This window comes from Nannobrachium achirus (genome assembly GCF_963921795.1).
Source record: "Nannobrachium achirus genome assembly, chromosome: 6".
NCBI lineage: Eukaryota > Metazoa > Chordata > Actinopteri > Myctophiformes > Myctophidae > Nannobrachium > Nannobrachium achirus.
Window position 1 is genome coordinate 7,581,477 of NC_137815.1, and position 16,273 is coordinate 7,597,749.

The following is a 16,273-nucleotide window of genomic DNA, read 5'->3' on the forward strand; positions in this document are numbered from 1 at the left end:
ATTAACCCCCTCCCCCTGCCCATGACAAAGTTTGAGCCTTCTGTCATAAAGGGAACCAAAAATATCACACATCAAAGTAAGTGTGTTTGAAAAAAAGACTGTAATAATGTATAGATTGCAATACAAATGTATTAAATCTCCCCATAACCCACAGTGAAGGCACAGTGACGCATTTTGCGCACACGGCTGGCAGCCGGAAAAAAAAAGTGTGAGAACAGCTGGTGTGTGTGTGTGTGTGTGTGTGTGTGTGTGTGTGTGTGTGTGTGTGTGTGTGTGTGTGTGTGTGTGTGTGTGTGTGTGTGTGTGTGTGTGTGTGCGTGCGTGCGCACATCCCTTAGCTGGCTGGTCTCTATGTTCTGTTTCAGACCCCCTGATCAGCACATAGGCTACGTTCAGTCCCATAAATGATGGGGCGACCAACATGGGAGGCGATGGAAACTGGCCTGAACCAGGATATGGAAATCCTGGCAGCCTACCTGTGCAAGTGGCGCCTACAGCTGAGCATTGGCAAGACGGTCTCAGCAGCTTACCATCTGAACAACAAGGAAGCAAGAAGGGAACTTGATGTGTTCGTTAACAACAATCGTCTGGAGTCCCAGCAAGCACCGCGGTACCTTGGCGTACGTTTGGACAGAGCACTCACCTTCAAACAACACCTTGAAGAAGTGACGGCCAAAGTAACATCTAGGGTCTCACTAATCCGACGTCTCGCCGGTACCAGTTGGGGAGCATCCGCCAACGTGCTCAGAATCTCGACGCAAGCCCTGGTCTTCTCCGTAGCCGAATACTGTGCCCCTGCCTGGTGCAGGAGCCCACATGCCAGGAAGGTTGACGTTGCCATAAACAACGCTCTTAGGACCATAACTGGCTGTCTGAAGCCCACCCCCGTGTTCTACTTGCCAGTACTAGCAGGAATTGCCCCGGCCGGCCTACGACGAGAGGCTGCTACCCTCGCCCTAGCAAGGAAAGCCAAGAAACACCACTGGCATATCCTGCACAATACCACCACAACAGCACTGCCTCCAAATAGACTCAAGTCCCGCCAGCCGTACAGCAAGGCGGCTCAAGATCTGCTCGGGTCCACCCCTGAGGACCAGTCTACAGAGGCATGGTTGGCGGCAGCCTGGAAGCGGGAGTGGGAGTCGGCTGGGCCAACACGCATCCATGGCTACATCCAGGACCCAGGAGGAGGTATCAGAGGAGAAGAACTGCCACGCCGGCAATGGAGTCTGTTGAACCGCCTGAGAACTGGTGTCGGACGCTATAAAGCATCCATGCGGAAGTGGGGCCTGGCGGACGGAGCAGCGTGTGAGTGTGGGGAGCCGGAGCAGACCGCTGACCACATAATCACCACCTGTCCCCTGTATAAACCACCATCAGAGGCCGGCCTTTTCGATGTGGGACCTGAGACGAGGGCGTGGCTGAACACTACTGATCTGGACATCTGATGATGACACACGAAAGAAGAAGAAGAAGAAGAGTCCCATAAAGAAACAGTGCTATCAGTGCTATAGAGATCTGCCTCTCTCTCTCTCAAGACACAAAACACACAATTATCGCCATATAAATGCTTCTAAAACATACCTGAGAATGAGATGGTTGATTAGAATCCACACCATGGTTTATAATCCATATATCCCCTTGGTAGATAGGCTATAATATTTGTTTTGTAATATAGTATGTTAGTCCACAAGTGGGCCGTGGGCTCCAGGGGGTCCTTATTCCCTGGTCGCCTTTCTAACAGAACCACTAGGGGGTCCGCCGGCCCACCGCTTCGCGGACCCCCGCAGAGCGGTGGGAACACGATAATCAACTGTTACATAAAGTTGTAAAATCAATCAATAAACACCGATCATCTGTTACATAAAGTTCACACGATCCAGTTGTCAAGGACAAGTGGTCCCTGGCGATGCGGTCTCACGAAGGGGGTCCGTCCTCTCACTCCCTTGGTCTCCAGCCAACACTTCTCAGGGAACCAGGCGGGGGTCCGTGGCCCACCGCTCCGCCAAAAAAACAAGTGATCAAACATGTTTCAATGAAGCCTCGTCGAGCAAACACGCGTCTGCTGTTGAGCAGGGGCGCGCAGAGGATGTTTGAGGGGCAGGGGGAGACATTTCCTAACATGTCCTAGAAAATAGCAGATCTACAAGCTCTACAAGCTCTCAATGTGTTGCAGAGCGACGTGTTGAGAGATTCTAGATCAGCTTGTTGAACAAATGTCATAGCAGCCCATCTATCTTGGTTTCTGGTTGGACAATCACCTAAACTTTAAATTTCATATTGATGCTCTGGGCAAGAAGCTTAAATTCACCTTAAGTTTGTTCTATAGACTGAAGGCCTGTTTTGCCCGTTCCTCTCGCAAACGATTGGTCACTGGTCTGTTCTTGTCCCAGCTTGATTATGCGGATACCATTTATAGGTTTGCATGTGCCACCACATTGGCCAAATTGGATCCCCTGTATCATGCAGCGGTGAGATTTATTACAAACTTGCCTTTTACGACTCACCATTGCCTGTTGTATGCTGCAGTTGACTGGTCTTCTCTGTCATCTCGCAGGTTACAGCATTGGAATAATTTTGTCTATAAAGTGATACTTGGTGAGCTCCCCTCTTACATCTCCTCCAAATTTGCATTGGTTAAAATGGGCTAAACCTCAGATCAAATGCCTGGCTACGCTGTACAGTACCTGTATTCACATCTGAGGGAGGCAAAAATGCCTCGCTTTCTTTGGTCCATGGTCGTGGAGCGACCTTCAGTCTAGCCTCAAATTGGCCGTGCTAATTCCGCTGAGAAGCTTTAAAAGAATCACCTTGGATAGATACATAAACACTTGCACTTGCCCTGATGTTTAGTAGGCGACATTCACACAGGCACGTTTTATGACGATTAAAACGAATCCTATAACGTATTGTTGGAAAATACACAACGGTTGGGCATGTGTGAAGACGCATCCGTATTCTTTTTCGAATAAAAGAAACAAATGCAAATCCACAAAAAAACGGTGGTTTCAATGCGCTACCGCAAACGCTTCCCTGTTGGTGTGAATCCATCCGTCTCAAATACATGCAATGAAACATTGTGGTAGGCTATATAGAGCCATGTGCAGGTTAAATCCATAGTTATTTATAAAAGGTTAAATCCCCCCGTCTGTTCTCATTAGATTTCTGACGATTCTGGCCGCCTCCTCCCCTCAGTTGATTTCTGATCACCGCTCCCTCGATCGCACATGGTGTATTATTTGTGAGGAGTTGTTGCTCACAGTTAAATAAAAGGAAAGTGCCACAGGAGTCACTTGTATAGCTGTATATCATATAATATAGGCCGATGTGTGGGTCTTGCTCGCGCGCGCGGCTCTCTGTGCCAAATCGTGTCCAGATGGAGACGCTTCATGCGCGGAGCGCAAAGAGGGAGCCAGCGGAGGGAAAGACGAGGGTCAGAGAGAGAGAGAGAGAGAGAGACTGAGAGAGAGAGAGAGAGAGAGAGAGAGAGAGACGTTGACGCTCTACTCTTCGTAGATATTCATATCTTGCTAAAGTATTTTCTGTCTGGTTTATTGCTGGTAGATTTTGCGAGTCCCTCCCGCCGCCGCTGGTTTTATTTTGTGATCGCCCGTTTACGACCGTCGACCGCAGATAAATAGGCTAATGCGGCGCTTGCGGGGGTCCTGCGGTTACATTGTGAGTTGAACTTGAAGAATGAATAAACACAGGGAGATGGAGGAGGCATTATTATGCAGCTTGGATACATACATGTCCCGTGGACAGACGTGGACTCAGTCTCAGTGATTCCTTGTTTCGGATGCAGTGTGAGGGCAAACGTATCAATTAAATATGCAAGAATGTGGCAACTTCACCCCTCCCATTCGCACGACTAAACCGAATTATATTATGAGAATGTGGCCTTAGATTCTCATTATGTGTTTTTTCTCTTTTTTGTGACAGGTTGCATATTGTTTGTGCAGTATTACCTGAAGTTTGTAAACTGTTTGTTTTACATTATGTATAGTGTATCACCTTGAGTTTCGGTATTTGTGATGTATCATGGATGTTTTATCTTTGCTGTTGTGTCTTGTATGTGTAGCTAAGTTAGTGTCATTTTTATTTCTGCCTCTTGGCCAGTTCATACTTGAAAAAGAGATCATGTCTCAATGTTTTTTACTGGTTAAATAAAGGTTTAAAAAAAACATTCTAGATGAAGGGTTATTCTAAAGACTCATGCCCCCTTTGATGTCTGTGTGTGTGTGTGTGTGTGTGTGTGTGTGTGTGTGTGTGTGTGTGTGTGTGTGTGTGTGTGTGTGTGTGTGTGTGTGTGTGTGTGTGTGTGTGTGTGTGTGCGCGCACCTGTACAGAGAGTGCCCAGCAGACACACACAGAGAGACTGCGCCCCCAAGTGACTTCATTCACATACTGCAGGCCACTATAGGTCTACACTGTAGACTCAGTACTGTAGACTCTACAGTATGTGACCTTGTTGTTACACTTGTTTTGGTCAGACATATAGGGCGGCTTGCACCAAGAGGGATTAAATAAATCTTAGTTTAGGGTTAATCAAGGGTTTGTTGATCTAGGTTTTATTTTAAATCGAGGTGCGTTGCACCACTTAAATTTAAGCATTGCTTAACAAATCGGTGATTAAATCCTTAACCTGTGATTAAATCCTTAAATTGCGATTATTTCATGGATTAAATGTCCTCCATCTTGGATTTGCGATGTAAATAAATAGTAGGAATAACCTACTAGAGCATAATGGGAAAGCTTTATGTTAAAAAGTAGCGCCTGAAGCAAAAAAAATCATCATTTTCGGTGACGCGCGCTAAAAACAACAGATATATAAGCCCACAACGCGTCGCTCCGTGGGCTCACTGGCTGAGTGCTGCTAGGTTTATAGATCTGTCCCCCTCGCAGGCTCGCACTACTCCACTCACTTCCTGTAGTAGGATAGTTCCTAAACAAACAACATGGCGCAGCGCGCACAGAGCTCAAACTTTACAAGCCACGAAAAGCTTTTATTATGTCAGTTAATAGCAATATGGAAACGCAATTGAAGATAAAAGAACAGACAATGTTTCGGTGAGAAAAAAAGATTTGGCTTGGGACGACGTATGCACATACTTCAATGGCTCTGGGGGAATAAAGGATAAAAGAGATGCCTGAAAGCCTGCTGGAAGAACCTAAAATCAAAGGCTAAAAAGGACGCTGGCCAGGAGAGGAGAGAGACTTTTTTGACAGGGGGGGGGGGGGGGGGGACCCCCACCCGGAAAAATGGATCCGTTGTCCCAAAAAAATATTGATATGATGCCACAAGAGATAAAACCATTATCTAACATGTATGACGACGATGGCCTGGCTGACCGATCATTACTCCTGGTACCTGTGGTGTCGGACCTGGACCATACAACAGCATCTACCTCTGAACGTGAGTTTGCCATGATTATAGCATAGTGTGTCTAATTTTAAGCTTATTATGCTATTTAAAAACATGAAACATGTAACTTTAGATTTGTGTTCAACTAAATTAGTTGAACACGAATCTAAAGTTACATGTTAGGGTTAGGGTTAGGGTCCGAACACAGCTGAGGGCTAGTCATTGATTTTTTTTTCATTTTCATGTTTTCATTTCATTTGAAAGCTGGGAATCATAGCTACAAAATGATATATTGGTTGTAAAGTTTGACCCAACAGTTTTGTAGATATGGCTTATAGAGTTATGCCATGCAGAAATACTAGATCTGAGAAATTCAGCCTTTTAGATGAAATGTAACCTGCAAAATGTGAGGTTTCTCTTCACATTAATTTAAAAAAGTCTTATTTACATGCAGAGTTAAGCTCTGGCGTTCAAGTGAAATGTAGCCTGATATTTATGAAATGCTTTTGTGGCTTTATCACATTTTAGGAAAAAAAAAAGTAATTTCAGGGCTGGTCTAAAGCTGTGCTTTCCGGTGCCACCAGTGGAGCAACCCAGGGACAGTCACACACAGTTCAGCATGACAGCCCCTCAAAGAGCAAGAGACAGAAAAGGGACACAAATGAATATCATTTTGACGTACTGGATTTGGAGAAAGAGAAGAATTTAATTCAGATTGAAAATACAAAGTTACAGAGAGAAGTGCTTCTTTTAAAGAAAGAAGTACTGCAGCTTCAAAAAGATGCACTTATGTCTAATACCACAGGCTTACAGCCAATGCAATTTCTTCTTAATGAACCCTAGTGTAAATATATGAATGGTTGGAATTAACTAATATGTCTCTATAGTATTGTAATGAGTTTAAGTTTGCCAAATGTAAGTACGGAAACAAGCTTGTTCTGTGGATCTTTTAGGTACTGTGGATCTTTTACATACTGTAGCATACCACATAACCTACGTATGGTGAAATATGATGTTGGAAGCATTAGGTAGTGTTACACTGAGCTTTATGTCAACACTCCAAATTAACTTGTTTCCTTGAGTTTATGTTGCGATTCAGGCTGATGTACAATTCCATCCCTCACTTTCACTCCCCACACTTGTTAAGGTTGCAAATGTACTGTAAGTACTGAAATATGCTTGTTCTGTGGATCTTTTAGGTGAAGGGCGGAAGGCTATGATTTGAATTGAGCATATGTGACTGACGCTGGAGGAAATGTCCAAATGTCGGCGATTTTAAAAGTCAGAAAATGCGAAAATAAGATTGATTTAAAATTTTCTTTGTTTTTCGTTTTTTGTATATTAACAGTTTGAATATAGAAGAGGGTTTTCATTCCATAAGATATATTTGTTAAGGTCGGTATATGGCAACATTAGTGTAGCAAAGTTGCCTTGCTTTGGGAGAGTTTTACTGCTGTTTTAGGAGGCGGAGAATGGAGCTCTTTAGATTTGCATAGCGATTTCACGGGAGCACGATTGGTCTAAGGCAGGGGTGTCGAACTCATCTTGGGGTGAGGGCCGCATTGGATGAAAGGCGACTTGATGAGGGCCGAACCAGTCGCGGATCGGATGGCATGCACACTCGCGCACATGTTCGCTCTGTTTTTCTTCCTGTCGTCTCAGCCACTGCTGTAGCTAGCAGTATAGCAGTATATCATTTTACAAATTGTGTTCATTATTAAGTAAAATAGCTACTTTCATTATTGGTATTACAGTTGCAGTTAGGTACGAGAGATGCTATTTGTTTAAAGGAGTAGTTCATCCCCAAAATGACTTTTTTTTCTTTGATTACTCACGCCATGGAGAATTGAGTTCAATAATATATTTTTATTTTTTTTGTCGCATTACTAAGACAAAAATGTGATAATAGTACACTTCCACCCATTGATTCCGGATGGGGACCCAAATGCATTTGGGTCCCCATCCGGAATCAATAGGCATGCATTTATTGTAATCAAATTTCTGTTTTAGGAATGAGTCTACATTGGCTCCATGGCATTTTGGGGGTGAACTACTCCTTTAAGAAGTGCCAATAAGAATAAACCATTTGATAATAGAATAATTCAATTCCTGATAGTCTCCAGTACGCTATAATTTGTAAATGGCTAAAAAAATATTATTGATGCAGGACAATAATTATTTTTATTGTATTTTATAATAAAAAAAATAAAAGTAATGAACAATAATGGCATATTCAGAAAATATCGGAATAATAAAACTTTTACATTTTTATTATTATTATATTTTTTAAATAAGTTATTTTTTTTAACAACATTAATTTCCATGTCTAATATGTGTAATCTTTGAGTACAGTTCGAATATTGTAGGTATGTTCAGGTATTATTCATAGCCAGACCAACCACCCTATTCCTAGCAATGCTGTCATCTTCAAAGAGAGAGAGAGAGCTGGTCTCTTAACATTCCAATCAATCAACTCAATCACTGCCAGGTGGGAGAAACCTAGCCTGCAGTGTACAGACATTAGTTAGGTTAATTCTTAAAACAATCATAACTCTTGACAGGAATGGGCTAGAGACTTACTTTTTTTCCCTAAATGCTCAGAAATGTATGCTCTAGCCTGGGGGGCCCCGGCCCGCGGGCCGTATGTTTGACATCCCTGGTCTAAGGAATGCATTGTCTCGTATTTCAGCACGCCCATACAGCGTGCAATCTGGTTGTAAACAGTCTACACAGTAACTAACTTCATCTCGCTAATGTTAACGGTTTGCTGAAGACAGTATTCTGGAAGGATGTATTTTTTTATGTATACATCGTGATCTCAGTCGCTCTCGGACGCACAAAGAAAACGTGGAAAATCGAAGCAGCATGTTGAAAACGCTATATGTCATCATGAGTCCTTGTGCTGGCATTACAGGCGGCACGCTCACTCGTCTGTAGTGAAAATACAAGATACAGTTTCGCTACTCACCAAAACAAAGACGGATTTGGGGAGTTGAAAGCCTACTTTACATAGTGGGAACACTCAGAGTTCCCAACATCGCGTCTAAAATACACTTTTTTATCCAGATAACAGAATATTTCACCGGAAGGCAAAATATGGTCAATGGACATTTCTATTGACAAGATCTGTAGAGGGCGGTGTGGAGTAACTAAAACCTCCGGTGAAAAAGTTTATTCTCTGGTAAAAAAGTGTATTAAAGTGTATTTTAGACGTGAGGTGGGGGTTTCTGAGTGTTCCAACTAAGTAAAGTAGGCTTCCATCACCCTTACGCCGTCTTTGTTTTGTTGAGTAACAATCCGTATTTTATGTTTATTACATGCATATGAGAGGGTGCGCAGCCGTTCCTGCCTCGTAAGGGCTCATTGGTGACATAGCGTCAAGCGTCTCCTCCTCCTCCTCACGCACACACCTCTTGAATCGGTCGATGTTTATTAATTGTTTCACTGGCTTTAAGCATTAAATAAATAAACTGCTGAAGACTCTGAACTCACTTACTCAGCGGTTACCATTACAAATCATAGTAGGCTTCTGCTTAACACAGTAGCCTACAACCAAAAGAAGAAAAAGAAAAAAAGAAAAGAAAAGCTGCCTTCTCTGTCCTGCGGGAAAAACCACAGATCTTCTCGTAATGGACAGCGTATCTCACATCTCAGCCTCTCGTCTGTGGTAAAAAAAATAAAGCCCTGCTGCTCACGAACGCTTCTTACCTTTAGTGAACATTCTGTCCAAAAAGTAAAGGTCCTATACACTTCTCTCAACTGTTTACCTTTCAAGCGTGGAAGACAATCCAATCAGCGTGTTGAAATAAAGAGTTTATATCGCTCATTTTGTCAGCCGGTGCATTATTTTCCCCTCTATTATTTGTTGTGTCTATACCACGTGACCAGGGGAGGTAGCGTGTCTAAAAACAAAGGACCGGCTGACAAAATGAGCGATATAAACTTTATTTCAACAAGCTGCTTCGATTTTCTTCCACGCTTATGAAGTAAACAGATGAGAGACCGGCATAGGACCTTTACTTTTTGGATATAATGTTCACAAAAGGCAAGAAGCGTTCGAGAACGGCGGGGCTTTATGTTTTACTACAGACAAGTGGCCGAGCTGCGAGATACGCTATAGCGTTAGCTTCGCGCTAGCGCTGGCTGTTTATTATGAGAAGCAGTCGCCATTAACACAGAGAGCGTTACATTTGCGCTAGTTTTGATAATGAGGCATCAGCTTTATAGTTCAGTTGTTACTCAAGCTCACTGCAGCCCATGAACGGACAAGTTTCTCCGTTCTGTGTCCGAGCTAGAGTGCCCTAAAAAGTGTGTTTTGCAAGCCCGCCCGCCGCTTCCCACGTTCTTACTACAAAACGGGCTGCAAATGTGCTCTGTGTTGCTAATGCTCCCAAGAAAGAAAACGTGTAAATCCATTGATCCAAACTGTAGAAGACAGTTGTTTGAGTTGGGGGGAGTGATTTAGGGGTGTAGACAAGTACCTATTGTCCCTCCCATTGTCACACCCACTTCTGGCTACCTAGAGGTGTCAAAATGTTTCTTGCATTCAAATGGCTTTTTAAGCACTTTGGGTTTTATGGGGCAACAAGTTTAAAATGTCTATAACTTATTCAAATATGCTCCAATTTCAACAAATGATACATCATATTAAAGCTTAGATTCTGTACTTGGATAATATGTACAAAAAAGAAAAATGACCAATGCAGACATAAGGAACAAAGTACCAGACCTGGACACATATGCATTTCAGAAAAGGAAGAAAAACAAGGTAACTGTTCTTTTGTATGTAGACAATAATAGGCCTTTAGTCAATATATTATATAACTATATACAAATAACATATACTGTGCACTGTACTGAAGATGTGTGTGGTAAACTATTTGGACTAATAAATGAAATTGATGGAAACTCTTTGACATGTTTCATTCAGGGGATCTTCCTCAAACCGTACACCTAAGGAAATACAGGAAGATATTAACATGTTAGAGCAGTATATGTGATTATTATAAGAATAATGTGGTTATTATTGGAATGTTTTCAATAGATTGTTAGAGAAAAGTTATCATTTAGGCATACATGTAGATATGCAATTTGCTAGATATTTCTTTTAATCATGTTTTTACATAACATTATTTGACGTGTACATAATACACACCCTAGTTAAGCAGCAAAGTGGTTCTCAATTAAGGCCCTCCGGACTGCAGTTCCATTTGCAGTGGCAGCAGGGTGGTCCTCGTGATCCTCCTGGTCATCTTCTCCGTCGTCATGGGGACCCTCTACAGCCTCCTCTGGCAGCTCATCTCCATATCTCTTCCCAAAGTTGTACAACACTGCCACTGCAATAATGACTGTCAATGTTGTCTCTAGCTTTGTCCGAAGCTTTGTCCCCAGGCAGGGAAACCTCTGTTTCCAAACTCCAAACACTCTCTCCACAAGACCTCTGGCTGAAATATGGCTGGTATTGTACCGTCTCTCTGCTCGTGTTTGAGGGCGCAAAATGGGTGTCATCAGGTAGGCACGGCAGGCATATCCAAGGTCAACAACTAGATGACCTTGGAATTCCTGACTTTCAAGCAGAGCACAGAGGTGGCTGTTATCAAAAATTCGGCTGTCATGTGTTGCTCCTGGCCAACGAGCTACAATGTTGCTGATTTGGGCCTCCTCGTCACACACAACCTGAACATTAATAGAAAAGTGTCCCTTCCTGTTGCGAAACAGCTCTCCGTTTGCTCCACCAGGGTTTTGAATGGGGACATGAGTACAGTCAATTGCTCCTAGCACTCCTGGAAAACCAGATCTTCTGTAAAAACCAGCAGATGTTTCTCTTGTTGGAGCAAATCTTATATACTGGTTTTTCAATGACGCAATTGCTTGTGATACCCTTGCAACAATCCTACTCACTGTTGAATCATGTACCCCAACAAGGTCCCCATCCAACATCTGGCCACAACCAGTTGCATAAAAACCTATTTTATCAACTATTGTCATTACAGACACTTTAGTGAATCTGTACCGCCTCCTGAATTCTTCATCATCCCAGTATTCCACTGGGTTTTGGCGGTCCCTTATTTTTCTTTGCGGTACTGGTTGATTTTCATGAAACCATCTGATGTATGCTGCCATGTTTCCACTTAAACCACCTCTCCTGCAGGTTTAAAATTAATCCCTTACTGATGTTTAAAGTTTAAAGTAGTTGTGCAACAGGATTAAGAATAATCCAGGTTTACAGTGGCAATTAAAACCAAGATTAAAAGTATGGTTTAAAACTAAACCTGATTAATTAAAACTAGGTTTAACTCATTCTGTGCCAAATGCCAAAATGGCTCCAAGGTAGCTGTGCCAGGATTTTGTATGTTTTTCTTTACTATGCAATGAAAAAAAAATATTTTTTTTTAAATAATTTTTCCCCCACAGAAACAGACACAGTTGTTGTGATTCAGTGGCAAAAATAATTTTGTCAATCAGACAAATGGTTCCAGAGATAGAGCTGTTTGAATGAAAAAAAGTGTCCATCCACTAGAATGGACACACATGAACACACATTTTCTCAATCAGCTAAACAAGGGCATACCCGAGGGAAGTAGGGGTGCTGGAGGTGCGGCCGCACCCCCTCCCCCAGGTCCCACCGCACCCCCTACCGCCCCTCCCCAAGGGGGTTGGGAGGAAAATAAAAATAAATATTCATATAATAAGAAAATTGCACCAGTGGCATGTAGGTGCTATTGGCTACTTCTATTTCCAGTACAATTTCAAAATAAACATGTTGAATGATCGATTGTATAGATGAAAACGTTAAAATAAAGACTCTTGTTTTGAAATGCGCTTCTGTGCAGAGAGGAAATAGCTTTCACAGGATGCCCCTTTAACGGTCGGCCACCTCTCTCTCGTCCGTGCGCACCGTGCGTCATCATGGACTCGTAGTGAGATAAACAACACGGGCATATTAAGGAATATAAACAGAACACCAAGACAAGACCATGTAGGCTATGAAGGCATTAAACATCGTCCTCTGCTCCTCTCATCCTCATACCTGGTGAGTCGTGGCTTAGAGTTAGAGTAATGATGGATGCTAATGCTGCTGGCTAATGGCTACTGTTTGGGCTAGTGGCTATGGTGAAGCAGAACCACTGTTTCCAAACACTGGTGTCGGGACCGATGCGTGGGTCGCGTCGTCACGGACACATTGTATGGGTCCTGAAAATAGCCGATCTAGAAGTTCACAACGCAGCTAGTCGTGAGCTTGTAGATCTGCTATTTTCACTACTCTACTATTGGGTCCCCTAACGTTTAGTTTCTCTTGGTTCACGGGCTAAAACGTTTGGGAACCATCATGCTTGCTGTAGTAGACAGTAATGTAAAGTAACTATGTAGATTAACTGAAAAGCTTTTGGAACTGAATGATTATAATATATGAAACTGGTGTTGTCTGTCTGTTGGTATCAAGAAATCCATCTACTATAGACTGGCTGGTGCATGTGGAGAGGTAAAGGGAAAGTGTAGTGTGCCGTTCCCGATTGTGTTACATTTAGCAAAAAAATAAACTGCAGAAAGCGATAATTTTCGGCGCGCGCTCTGCGCGCGTGCATGAGGAGCGCGTGACAGCACCCCCTACGGTAAAATAGTTCCCGCGGCTATGAACGAGGGAGCGAACACACAAACAGAGAAAAGCATCTCTCTGATCTCAGGTCATTTTGACATCTTTTAAAAAAATATATATATATATTTTTTTTTCTATACAAAAAACACAAAAACCGTCATAAGCCGTCATCGGCACAGAATGAGTTTTAAGGTTTGGTGCAAGCTGATTAAAAGATAAACCTTGATTTAAACCAGTTTAATGGCTTAAACCGTGTTGGTGCAAGCCACCCATAGCCTATAAAAATATTTTTCTCTGCATTTTTCTAAACAGAAAATTCAGAAGAAAAAATAAAAAATCCTATTACACAATTACATTAGTACACTTATCTGATAATGCCTGAAGCCATAAATACAAATATCAACTGAGTAATCCACTTGAAAAGAGACCTATCACAAAAAGGTCAATATCTCAATTTTTTTCTATTTTCGTCTTGATTTTGGTCAAAATGGCTATTTTGAGATGGCTACAAAAAACACTTTTTTTTTCTTTTTTTTTTTCTTTTGTGAGACTAGAGATTGTCCTCTTTGTTTTCAGGTACTGTATGACATTGTCGAGCAAACATTTAGGAAGAAATTCAATATAAAAAAATATATAAAAAATATTCTTAAACAAAATGGCAGGAAATCCATACAGCCCATGTTAAAATGGCAGGCAATGTGTTAATAAAATATTAAAGTAAATCAAAACTAAAAAGTGTTATTTGTTTTTAATTGTATTCAATGAAAAAAAAACTGTCAAAAAACTGTTAATTTAACACTGAGGCCCTCATTTATCAACGTGGTGCAGATCAAAATTTGGGTGTACACCGAAATTTAGGGAAGTCTCGACATTTATCATTTCAACTTGACTTTGACGTTGGCGTAGGGTAGGATCAAATCTCACGTCAAGTCCTGAGGTGGTGTAGGATTCATCCTACACCACTTTGTTCCATTGTAGACGTGTGGAGCAGCATTGTCTAACTATTTGACAGGCAATGGACACATGTATCCACTCGAAAATGTATATCCAACACAATAATAAATAATCCTGTGAAAATATAACATTTTATAAAAGCATATTATAGCCAGCTACATCATGGACATGCACGCCGGTTTTATTTCCAAGTTACAATGACAAGCAATTAAAATCTAGCAATATGGAATCAATCTACTGTTAAGTGCTTTAACAGTCTAAATCTTAAGATTGCAGATCTGGCTCAGAACACGCACACGCATGCGAGAGCATTTTCGGGACCAGCGCGGCGCTGCTGTGATATACATTACCGTGAGGCGTGAGCCTCCAATTTATACAGTGACGCGAGTCCTTCCAAACCTGGCTGTGCCCAGCCCAGCGCACGCACGCTGCGGATGATTTATTTGGGGGTCCACGACTCCACGGCCCACCGGGGAGAAGACCAGCCCGTGCGGGAACGGTACATGATTGCAAGTTCAAGCACCCAAACGCGCATTGTGCTCGTCGCCGAAATTGGGTTAAATTTATATCCAAAACGTAACTGTGGGGTCTCTCAATTTATACAGTAGCTACAGTACTGTAGTAGGCCTACACTATGCTGGAGTTAATGATGAAACCCGACGTGGTGAGCCTGTGACATTCTTTTCGTGGATCGTGAGGTATCCAACTATTATACAAGTGTGTCCTATATGGAGTTATGTATTAACTCACTGAACGCCATAAACGTCTTATACGTCTTTGGACCTCGGTGCCATAAACGTCTTTTACGTCTTTTTAATTAATCAAAAGTTTTATCATTTTTTCATAATTGTAATTTCAAAAAAATCGCTCTAGAAGTTGGCCATATGCCTCCGTGACCTGAGCGATACGGCCGATTTGACTGTAGCACCAGTGTAACACAGTCCGGCGGAAAATCGGTATAGCCGAAGATTGGTTCCGGCCGTTTAAATGTTATCTAAAACGTTCGTTTATACACTTTCCCGTGCATCCCTGACGAACTATAAGTACTCAAAAAACGCAGAAAATTCTCAGGATTCCAGCGGTGCCATCCATTCTTCTCTACCTATCCTTGATCGCGATCGCCAGGGTTCCGAAGTGTGTTAGCATGCTAGCTAAAAGGCCTGGCCAAAATGTAAACAACAGGCCCAAACCAAAAAAAAGATGGACGTCTTCTTCCTTCTTCTGTTAGTTGATCAGATAGTAGGAGACCACCCTCTGGTGGTTTTCAAATGGTATTGCACTCCAGATTGCACATAGGGCCCATCACAGCACACACATATGATGATGATCAAGACATCTTACACATGTTCTATTGAAGCCCAAATCTAATGATAGGATATATATATATAAATATACATGTTTTCCTTTGTAAGAGGGGTAGTGTGGCTTTCGATAGAAGCATAGATTTATATATGTAATTTAAGTACAAAATATGATTTTGGCCCCCATAAAAAGGCAAAATTAAGCAAAATGGCTGGCACCAGTTTTGTAGATTTTGAATAAAGGGTGGCATTCACTGAGTTAAGGATAAAACCCACCCGACGCTTCAAACCTTCAGCTTATAACTGCCAACTTGTCAGTATCTCTCAGTAACATCGCATGCACGGCATCCCGCGGTTTCGGGAATACATGATTTTGCTTTCTTTTTTTCTTTTTCTTTTTTTTGTAACCACTCAAATGTGCACTGCGCCGTTGCCGATATTGGGTTAAATTAATTTATTCCATTCGTGACAATGACTGGTGTGGTGTCACTCATGTAGGCTGCAAGCTTACTATACAAAATAAATGCTAATAATGGTTCCACAGTGAACCAAAATGCTGCTGGGCTTGGTGGTGTGTGCGTGCGTGCATGCCTGCATGTGTGCGTGGTCTGTGTGGGACACACATGAGCGTGAACTTGAAGCATGGGTTAGGGTTTCTGGTTTTACCGGTTCGATCCGGTTTGCATGATGATACCGGTTCAGTTTATGGGTATGGGTTTCTGGTTTTACCGGTTCGATCCGGTTTGCATGATGATACCGGTTCAGTTTATGAATACCGACTAAACCGAGTTGGAGAAAAAAAAGAAAAGTATCCAATTAAAACATATCTTACAAATGTAAACTGGGCTGGCGGTAGCCTCGCGTAGCCAGGCTTACTCATCTGCGAAGAGAAAAGCCTGGTGACAATAGAAGGCAGAAGGCGTTCTAGGAGGTGGAGCGGAATTTTCCCGGAAGCTGTATTTTTTTCACAGTGCAGTGTTCCTGCAAACGTATTCCCTGCACGAAAAAATCTCGTCTACGTCTCCTGCTCTGTCGGTTGTGCTCGCAATAAACAAT